This window comes from Euprymna scolopes, chromosome 12 (assembly GCF_053919585.1).
Source record: "Euprymna scolopes isolate OS-2025 chromosome 12, ASM5391958v1, whole genome shotgun sequence".
Lineage (NCBI taxonomy): Eukaryota > Metazoa > Mollusca > Cephalopoda > Sepiida > Sepiolidae > Euprymna > Euprymna scolopes.
Window position 1 is genome coordinate 44,896,373 of NC_136493.1, and position 8,747 is coordinate 44,905,119.

The window sequence follows — 8,747 nt, forward strand, 5'->3', positions numbered from 1 at the left end:
GAGGAGTGAAGGGAGGGGGGAGGGAAAAAGGGGACCGGCTCCCGAGAGGTGGGAGATGGGAGCTGGTTAAAGGTAACCCATGTGGGGTTGCCCCCACATCTTGTCTTTGCTAGTCATAGCTAGTCATAGCTTGCAGTATCTTCCGGAACAGATACTACACTTTGATCTTGACGAAAAGGCCAAAACCATTATAATTATTTGCTAATATTTTCTCCTCTGAAGAGATGGTAGACATCGAAATCCTATAGGATAAGGAGTTATAATATTTGAAATGTATTCTTTGTCTTACATAGAATAATAAAAATCTTTTGATTTGAAATTTAAACATTTCACGCTATAAATTCTTAAATTTATTGAATGACAAAAATTTGATTTATTTTCTCTATCTTTTATATCGAGCAGTTTTTATTTAGATGGGATAGTACTTATAGAATATTACTGCCAATAATATTTTGTAAAATTTATAATGACAGGTTTCCATACCAGTTGATTGTTAGATAATTTTATTCTGAAGTATATATATATATATATATATATATATATATATATATATATATATATATATATATATATATATATATATACTTCAGAATAAAATTATATATATATTGTTTTTAAAATGTAATTATTCACTGACACGTGTTTCGTCGTCTGCGACCCATCAGAGTGGCTGAATCTAGTGGAAAGTAGCGAAAACCTCTACTACTAGGCTATTTCGCATGGCTGCTGATATGTATTGCTTTTTATGTAGATGTTTTTGTTTTTTTCCATACTTTTTTGAATGAATTATACGAAAGTGAATTTTTTACCTAAATGCGAGTGTGGAAAAATTTTCCCTTGGACCAATTTGGTACCCCAAGCGGCAGAGATATATATATATATATATATATATATATATATATATATATATATATATATATATATATATATATATATATGTGTGTGTGTGTGTATGTGTGTGTGTGTGTGTGTGTGTGTGTGTGTGTGTGTGTATTAGTGGTAGGACGATTCCGATATTTTTCACGATTCCGTACTAAATTCCCGATCCCGATAAAATTACCGATTCCGATTCTTTATAAATCTCTTAATATTTAACTATAAAAGTGTTATTCTGTCCCGATTACCGTAAAAAAAAGACACCATCTTAAATGTGCCTTTATTTTCTCAAACATAAAAATACACGGACGGAAATTTGGCTGTTAAGGGGTCAAAATTCAACGATTTGATCTTTCAGATCTCCACCAAACTCCTCCGACAATTCTGGGGCTAAACACTTATCTAACTTATATGAGCCCAAAGCAATAAATGTTAAGGGGTCATTTAAAAAAAAATTGACCGCTGCGGTCTCTACCAAATTACACAGACAATTTCTAATCTAAACATTAAAAGTTTTACATAAAGAGTATTCAGAGATAGGGCAAGCTTTTGAATCGGTTTTTGTTGGAAATTTGAGTTACCAATATATAAATGTAAGTATGTATGTATGTTTACATGTCTGCCTAAAACTTTCGACAGAGGCAACAGATTCTTACAAGATCAGTATCGTTTTGAAGTTCGCTTTTAGTTTCACTTTCATAGATATATAGATTGGACTCTATATATAGTAATGCTTTAAAAAAAAAATGACTCGTGCGCCACCACCGAAAATCGAAACCAAAGCGTTTAGCTTACGATTCACTTTTTTCTTTGACATTAACGCCTGATCTACGAAGACATATTTGCTGCACGCCTAAAAATATAAACATGAACAAATAGCTATTACGTTACGCATGCATATCCGTAATGCCGTCGCTTGACCTTCACCTGGCAAATTCCATTTTTTTTTTAATTTTCACACTTTTGCTCCAATTTCCCCGACTTTAACCCAAATATAAAGTTTCGCATGGATAGGTTCGAATACTAATATATATTTAGTTTTATGTCTGCAGACAAAAACCTGACAGAGGAGTTAGTAGGCATTTTTTTAAACAAATATATACGCATAGAGAAATATATATAGAAAGAGGTTTGTGTTTACTATAACCTTTTTGCGCAAATATTATGCAAGTATAAATCATGTAGAATATATGCATGAATATAATTACACGTAATAGTAAACTAAAGATGATCATCCCATAAGAAAACTTACAAAACTAATACGGAATTAAAATGAATGTTTAAAAGAATGTGCAAATTAGCTATATCTTTTGCAGATGAATGCAATTCTTCGACCCATATATAACAAAGTTGTATTTTCTTTTTAAATAAATAGAAAAAAAAGGGTTTTTAATATGAATATCAATACACAAAAAAAATAAATTTATAGGCGTATTTATAAACAAAATTACGTTACCAATCATCTTTTTTTTCTCCTTAATAGACTCTTAGTAGGATGGGATCCATATTGCTATTTTTGCCCTAAAAAATCCAACTGGACTCATATAAAGGTTTCATCAGGGGCCGAACTGTCTTGATTACTATCAATGATCGTTCAAATAACATTCTAAGATTATTCGTAGAAAGCCTTCAGTAAGTTTGCAAACTTTTTTTTTTTGTACGGGTGCTTTTATTGATAGTAAATTTTAGTCTCCTTTGAAGTAATCTTCTCCGACTGCAATACTCTGTTCCGTCTGCCTGCTTCCCTCCGGACTACAACTTGGTTGTCTTCAAGTCCAATGTTAACAAATTCCTAATGAACCGCCCCCTTAATTAAACATTTCAGCAAATCTCCTCACTAACGTAATGTACTTGCAATAACCCTTATCCTTGAGTGGCTTCCGGGCCTTGATAAGTGGTGATCACTGTGTAAAAAAAAAATACATTTGTTGTACCATTTTAACACACTTCTGGAAGGCACCAAGGAAGTCCTCTTGTGTGAGCGTGTGAATGTCCTTTTCCACAGCCTCTTTCATCTCCTCAATTGTCTCATAACGGCGGCCTCTAAGATTTTCTTTGACCTTAGGGACTAACCAAAAGTCGCAGGGAGCAAGTTCTTGATTATATGGAAGGTGAGGAAAAGTCTTGATGTCCATCATGGTCAAATAGACTATGATAAAAATGGAGTTGTAGACTGCTATATTGTCCTGGCGGAAATGTCACTGACCCGATTTGAAGAGTACTGGCCTCTTCCGACGGAATCTCTTCAATATAGTATTCCTTGTTGACTGTCTTTCCAGTCGGAACCCAATGCATGTAGATGCCTGTGCTGTCAAAAAAAAAAAAAAGAGGTTATTATAATGTTTCTGGTGGATTTTCTCTGTCTAGACTTCTTGAGTCTGGAAGAACCAGCATGTTTTCACTGAGAACTATGTCTCTTGGTCTCTGGGGCATAGCAGTAGATCCAGCTTGTATCGCAGGTCGCCAGAGCATCAAGAACTACGGGAATCTGAATTGATCAGCTCGACTACTTCTCTGCGGTCATGACACGTCTTTCTTTCTTATCTTTTCTGAGCATCTTTGGAACAAACTTCGCGCAATTTTTTGTTCGCATCTTCAGTTCCTCGTGAAAAAGTACGTGCACAGTTCCCACACTGACATGAAACTATGCACTAACTGTCTCTATAGACACACGGCGGTCCTTGTGAAGTTCTTTATTTGGCCAATCAACTCTGGTGTTCTGACTTCCTTACTCATCCTATAAATCTCATCATTTCTCACAGACTCCCTGCCTTCCTTGAATCTATTATGCAACTCAAAAATTGTTGTTCGATTTATGCAAGATGGTCGAAAAACAGTCTGAAACATTCCATACTATCATGCGGCATTTATTCCAAGTTTAAATCAGACTTTTACTATATATCATCTTTCTAAAGTGTCCAGATTGCATTTTAGAAATTCACTAGCTGTGACAATCAGGCTTTAGTAAGGTGTATTCCAATTCCTGGTGTAGCTGTTCATTGAAACCTGAAATCAGAAAAATTGGTCAGTCAGTCATTTCATAAGATGTATAGTAATAAGATACTGAATTCTAAAGAGTCTACAATTTAAAATGCCTGTACATAAAAGTCTGGAAACTTATTTAAGGCACCTCATATACTATCACTTATTTTCTCTATATATAAAAACCTGAGCTACATTTCCATGGTCAAAGTTTCTTTCGACCAAAGAACCGTTTATGGAACAAAATACCACGATGCTGTTTCCCAACTGACTTTGTAAATAATTAAATTCTGCACATTCACGGAATTCATTACCACTCATCTCGGTGGTGGCCTTGCCGTCCACCTTGCAAACCCATTAAATCTTATCCTCGAGTGACTTTTGGGCCTTGCTTCTTTAGTAAAGAAAATGTGGTGGCCAAACAGTAGAAACAAGAAAATCTGAATAAGTTTTCTGTCTTTTTGTGGACGTAACGACACATTAAAAGGATGATATGCAATAAAATACTGTTCTAAACTTTTCAAATTAACAGCTACAATAGGAATTAGAATGCATTCTACTAAAGCTTGGTTGTCACAGCTGCTGAATTTCAAAAATGCAATCTAGACGGGAAGACACTTTAGAATAACAACATGAAATAAAATTCTGTTTAAACCTTGGAAAAATGCTACGGAATCGTATAGAATGATTCAGACTGCTTTTGGACCATCTTGCATGAATCGAGAATAAGCTTTTGAGTGACATAAGAGATTCAAGGAAGGCAGGGAGTCTGTGAGAGGTGTGGGAGGAGTAAGAAGTCAGGACATTAGAGTCGGTTGGTCAAATAAAGAATTTGATACATAAGGACCGTCGTGTGTCGATAGAGACAATAAGTGCAGTTTGATGTCAGTGTGGGAACTGTATCGCAATTATTTGCGAGGAACTTAAGATAGGAAAATTTGCGCGAATACACCGGTCCACAACTCCATCCTTGTCACAGACTATATGGCTAAGATGGACATCTAGATACTTCTTCATCCTCTCTGTAATCCAAACCTTGCTCTTTATGACTTTTGGTCCTTCTCTAAGCTCAAGGAAAACTTTAGCGGCTATAGATGCTAGACAGCCGAGATTAAAAAGGCTGTGACGAGGGTCATTTACACGCTCACACAAGAGGATTTCCATGACACTTTCCAGAAGTTGTTGGGATGGTACAGCAAGTGCATTGCAGCCGGAGGAGATTACTTCGAAGGAGAATAGAGTTTCATGCGTGTGCTATCAATAAAAGTGTCTATACTAGAACAGTCTGGGAAATTATTGAAGTCACCTAAGACTTTTGCTGTGAATGTTTAAAGGGAGGAACGAGAAATTGGAGCTCAGTCGAGCACTTACCATGAAAATTACGTTAGAGTAGAGGAAGATTAACAACATCTCTTCTATGTGAAAAAGGATGAATGGAAGAGAAAAGAATATCGCCCCACTGGATTTCGAAGTGGATTTTGTACCTCTGTGAAGACAAAAATGTTGTTTGTGCGACACCTTTTCAGAAGTGGCAACAATACCCTATCTTTAGAACGCGTCGTACAGTTAAACAGGTAGAAGATTGCATCAAGAGTGAGTGACTTTCTGCTGTGGCAGGATTGCAAGTTTTTTTTAGTTCTCAGAGAGAATTACTGCGTGAAAGACCACAGTAGATGCAATTGGTATCGGAACCGACACAGGCGATTCCATAGTCGGCAGTCGGTGCACCATTTTAGCTTTGCATAAGCCCCACCTTATTATCACGATGACCGGAACGGCGGGTACGTCGCGCATGAAATGTCTTGTATATATTCGAGGTGTCTACGTAGGTTGAGCAGTGTTAGCTGCTGGGAGAGGGTGGGAGAGGGTGGGAGAGGGTGGCGGTGCAGCTAAAATTTGCACCTGCATTCAACTGACTGTCTTGTACATGCACACGCGCGCGTGCGCGCACACACGCACACATGGTTGAAACCTTTGCTTTCTTTTCTTTGTTTTTTTTTCTTCCTGTTACCCTCTCTCGACCGTTCTCTAACTCAATCTGCATATCTTTAGTATGTCTGTATACCACTTCTTCTTATTCTTCTTCTTCTTCTTCTTCTTCTTCTTCTTCTTCTTCTTCTTTCTCTCTCTCTCTCTCTCTCTTAATATTTTTACACCCTCCTTCTATTACTAATTCTCCTTTTTTATATTCTCTACTTTTTCTTCGTATTCTTTTCTATTGCACCCCCTTATTTCCTTTTTTCTTTCTTTCTTTATTTTTTCTTTCTTTCTTTCTTTTTTCTTTTTTTCTTTTTTTTATCTTTTTTCATATTTTCAATCTCCTCTTTCTATCACTTAAGAGTATTGTATTTCCCTTATATATCTTTTCCCTGTTCTTTTATATTACATCCTCCTTTTCTCCTTTTCTCCTTTTCTTCCCAAACTCTTTTTATTGTTATTGTTGTTGTTGTTGTTCCTCTTCTTCATCTTCTTTTTCTTCTTCTTCTTTTTCTTCTTCTTTTCTTCTTCTTCTTCTTCTTTTTCTTCTTCTTCTTCTATTTCTTCTTCTTCTTCTTTTTCTTTTCCTCTTCTTTTCTTCTTCTTCTTCTTCTTCTTCTTTTCTTCTTCTTCTTCTTCTTCTTCTTCTTCTTTTTCTTCTTCTTCTTTTACTTCTTCTTCTTTTTCTTCTTCTTTTTCTTCTTCTTCTTTTCTTCTTCTTTTTCTTTTTTCTTCTTCTTTTTCTTCTTCTTCTTCTTCTTCTTCTTCTTCTTCTTCTTCTTCTTCTTCTTCTTCTTCTTCTTCTTCTTCTTCTTCTTCTTCGTCATTCCTCATTTTTCCTTTTCGCCTACCTCGTCTATGTCCTTCCTAATTTTCTCCTTTTCCAGTCATGTACAATGTCATTTTCATTTTTCTTACTATTTGCTTCTAAGTCTTTTTTCTTGTTCTTCTTCTTGTTCTTCTTGTTCTTCTTCTTGTTCTTGTTCTTGTTCTTGTTCTTCTTCTTCTTCTTCTTCATCATCATCATCATCATCATCATCATCTACTACTACCACTACTACTACTAATAATAATACTAATAATAATACTAATACTACTACTACTACTACTACTACTACTACTAATGATAATAATTTTCACTATTGTTTCTTATTTTTCTTCTGCTGCCCTTTCTCTACTTTTTTTCTTCTTCTGTTTCCTTCATCTTTTTATTCCTCCTCTTCTCTTCTCCCCATTCTCTCTTTCCTATTTTCTTCTATTTTCCCGCTCATTTCCTCATCAATGTCAACATCCTAATTCTTCTCATTATTATTTTGCCTCTTATTACCCTTTCCCTCTTCTTCCTTTTTTCTTACGTAATAATCGATGTCTGGACCCAATTTAAAAAACAAAAACAAAAACACACCTTACTCTCCTCCCACTCACACCTTGCCTCTAAATCTCTCCTTTTTTTTTTCTTGTTCACGATCACCACCACCGCCATCACCACTACTCTCTACAAGTCTACTTATCGTCATTCTGTCTGCATACCCTTACTCCCAATCCTTTCCCTCCACTAACGCCTCCTCCATCCTCTATTTCTTCTTCTTCTCCTTGCGTAATAATCGATGATGTCTCGATGGCCCAACTGCTCTGCTTCTGCTGCTGCTCAACGGCTGCACACGCAACAACCACCCCGATCGAACTGCCGCCCCCGAACCACCACAGCAACAACAGCAACGACAAGAGATCTATGAGCGCCTGTGACGTCGATATAGCGTTTAAGAGTACACGCGACTTCGACTAACTGCAGCAGCAGCTGTTGGTTCGTCGCTTTCTTTTATTTGTTTTTTTTTTCTTCCTGTGTGTTGTTTGTTTGCTTTTTTTTTTTTTTTGTTGCTGTTCTGCCGTCATTCGTGTTACCGACATTGCTATTCTTAGCTTGAGCCCTGTTAAGCATTTATTAGTATTGCACTGCCGACGTTAGTACACTTGCGGCTTACGTTAGAGAACAAAAGTACATATAGAAAATAACAATAAAATCTAAAACATTATAATAGAGCAAGACAACCTAAAAAATAGGAAACGCAGTCCCCCCCACATCCAGACACACTTATCTATCTATCTATCTATCTATTATATATATATATATATATATATATATATATATATATATAAATCCACATAATATATTGTTTCGCAGCTCATCAGTGTGGCTAGACTAGCAACAACATCAAAACCAGGATCGAAACTCGATCGCTCCAACGGCAGTCGGAGCTTCTAACTGTTGCGCTATATGCCTGCTGCTATGTGAACAATGAATTAACAATGTTTTGACATTGTCCAAATGCCTAAGGTCAACCTAAAATAAGGAGCATTATATATATATATATATATATATATATATATATATATATATATATATATATATATATATATATATATATATATTCTTCAGAATAGTTTTTATTTAACAATCACTTATGTAAACGTGAGATTGACTTTCCATGTCTCACTTACTTTAGCAAATAGGGTGCATACCTTATCAATATTTGCTAATATTTTCTCTCCTCTGATGAGATGGTAGACATCGAAACCCCATAGGTTAAGGAGATTAACTTTCTAAAGCATTATTTGTCTTGCTTAGGTTAATAAAAATTCTTTGATATGAAATTAACTTCAATGAGAGTTTTTTTTTTAAATTCATTGAATTACAATTTAATATATATATATATATATATATATATATATATATATATATATATATATATATATATATATAATTCCTACCCTTTGATGAGAAGGAAAGTATTTCTTCGAAACTCCGCGGATTAAGGACTATATATTTATCTAGTGTTTCCTTTTCAGATTAAATATGTTTTTAACTCATTTCAAAGTGTTTTTTTTAACATATTTTATTAACTGTTTGCTTA